Below are 2,857 nucleotides of genomic sequence, written 5' to 3'. Positions count from 1 at the left end.
ACATCTGCAAAGTTATCCATTCACTGAAATCCTTCTTTGTGACCATTCCCCAAACTCTTGAATAAGTTGACCCTTGATGTTGTAAGAAATGTGAAAAGGAAGATTTGGGGCCAGCTCTGCACTCCTTTTTCTTGTCCCTGCCTTACCTGTAGCTTGGGTGATATGAAATAAATAATCCATCTCTTCTTTATCATGTCTGGTTGTTGTTGAGATGAACTAGAGGAGGGAAAGAAAGGAAGAAAAAAAAAGTTGGTTTCCCAATTCTTCCTGCCTAGGAACCTTCTAACACTCTTCAGTTCCGAAATCTGCCCAACCTCCTCTATATAGCATACCTGTACATAGGCAAACACCTTTTTTTTGTTGTTGTTGTTACTAGATATTGAACCCATTAGTACCATACCACTGAGCTACAGTTCCAGTTCTTTTTATGTTTTTTTATTTTGAGATTGGGTCTTGATAAGTTGCGCAAGCTAGCCTTGAATTTGTGATTCTCCTGCCTTAATCTCCCAAACTCCTGGGATTACAGATGTGCACCATTGCACTTGGGAGCAAGCACCTCTTGAGACCTAAACCTCTTTATACTTTGTTACCTCTATCCCAACATTTGCTATTAGTGGGTAGAAGGAGATACAGCTGATGAGGAGAGATATATCACTTATGAACTTGTTTGTTTATTCATGGTATTCAAAAGCAAAATGGCCCTAAGGTAAGAGGTAGGTTAAATAATGAAAGCTCAGTAGAAAATGTGGTTGTACTGCACAGGTGGTCAGCTCAGATGACTGCTCTGGGCAGAAATCCCACCCTCTGGTGTGCAGCTCAGATGCCTGAACTCCCAGAGATCTATGCCCTGGATACCATACAGCTACCGTCCAACACAACTGCTCCACTCTGTCTGCTATAGTCCTCTACTCAAGACTCCCTGTCCTCTACTCCATAACAACAGGAACAAAACAGACCCAAAGAAAAGTCGCACATATAAATAAACCCAGTTTCACAAAGGCAGGCAACATTCAGCTGGGGCAGTGCTGGTGGTTTCCGTCAGAATTTGATCATCTTGCTCAGAGGTCAGCCTCCCAGAAGATTATGCTTTTGTACCTTTATGGTAAATCTTGAAATCAGAGTGTAAATCCTCTAACTTTGTTTTTCTTTTTCATTCTCTTTCTTGCTGCCTCCCTTTTCTTTCTTCACTAAGTTGCCCAGGTTGGCCTTCAATTTGCAATCCTACTGCCTCAGCCTTCTGAGTGGCTGGGATTACAGGCAGGCATCACCATGTCCAGCTTTGTTTTTCTTTTTCAGGGTTGCTTTTGGGTATTCTGGATTTTTGTATTTTCATATTACTGTTAAATTTAGCTTGTATATCTATTTTCAAAAGTCTACTGAAATTTCAATAGGGATAGTGTTGAGTCTATCAATGCAGAAAGAGTGCTATCATACTGATATTTAAATCTTCCAATTCATGAACACAGCATCTCTCTCCATTTATTTAGGTCTTTTAAAACTTCTTTCAGGATTGGGTAATGTGGCACATGCCTATAATGCCAACTACTCAGAAGGCTGAGGTAGAAGGATTACAAGTTCAAGGCCAGCCTCAGCTACTTAGGAAGACCTTGTCTCAAAATAAAGGACTTGGAATATAGTTCAGTTCAATCCCAGTAAGAAAAAAACAACAATGTTTTACAATTTCCAGTAGAAAGGTCTTACACATCTTTCATTAGATTTATTCTTAGGCATTGACTTTTTATACTATTGTAAATGCCATTAATGTTTACTTTTATAATTGATAATCACTAACATATAGAAAATACAACTGATTTTTTAATATCAAATTGGCATCCTGCAACACTTAATTTTACATCACTTCTAATATATAAACTTTCAAGATTCAATGAAGCTAAAAAAAGATGCTATAAGGCTTTCTATACATACAGTCATGTGACCTGTGAATGATGGTTTGACTTTGTTCCCCGTACTCACGCTGTTTGCTTCTTTTTCTTAAATTGTGTGTGTGTGTGTGTGTGTGTGTGTGTGTGTGTGTGTGTGTGTGTGTGTTGTGGTCCCATGGTTTTGGACATGCCAGTCAAGCACTCTACCACCAAGTTACATCCCCAGATCTTCTTATGTTGTTTTATTGGCTAGTGCTACAATGTTGAATAGACCTGATAAGAATTGATACCCTTACCTTGTTCCTGATCTTACGGGAGTAGGGTTTAATGTTACATCAATAAATATGATGTTAGTTGTAGGATTTTTGTAGATATCCTTTATTGAACTGAGGAAACCCCCTTCTAATCTTAGTTTGCCAAATGTTTTATATTTTAAAATCATAAATGGATATTGAATTTTGTCAGATGCTTTTTCTGCATCTAGTGAGATAATCATATAGTTGTTCTTTTTTCTTTTGCAAATATGATGTATTTTTTGCAAATTCTTTTACAAATGTGTTTATAAGTCAAACTAAACTACTTTCCTGGGGGTAAAACTTCCTTGGTCAGTCTTTTTTTTTTTTTTTTTTTTCCTGGACTCAAAGAGTCCTCCCACCCGAGTGCTGGGGCTACAGATGTGCCTCATAGGGCTTGGCTTATTAAACAGTCTTTAAAATCAATTTTCGGATTCCACTCCAGGACATTTACATTCTCCCGCAAAAGCAAACCCCAGTCCCTGTCAATGTGAGTTTTACTTCTTCAAATAGCTGCCTGCTCAGTTTTCTTCTGTTTTCTCCATACTATGTCCACTTACATACACAAAATAGGTTGCTTTATAAATCCTCTTGGTGAAGTTAGTGTTTTTACTTCTTTTTTTTTTCTTTCTTTTTTTTATTGTAAACAAATGGGATATATGTTGTTCCTCTGTTTGTACA

The sequence above is a fragment of the Sciurus vulgaris genome, assembly GCF_902686455.1.
Source record: "Sciurus vulgaris genome assembly, chromosome: 3".
NCBI lineage: Eukaryota > Metazoa > Chordata > Mammalia > Rodentia > Sciuridae > Sciurus > Sciurus vulgaris.
This window is presented reverse-complemented; position numbering follows the sequence as displayed.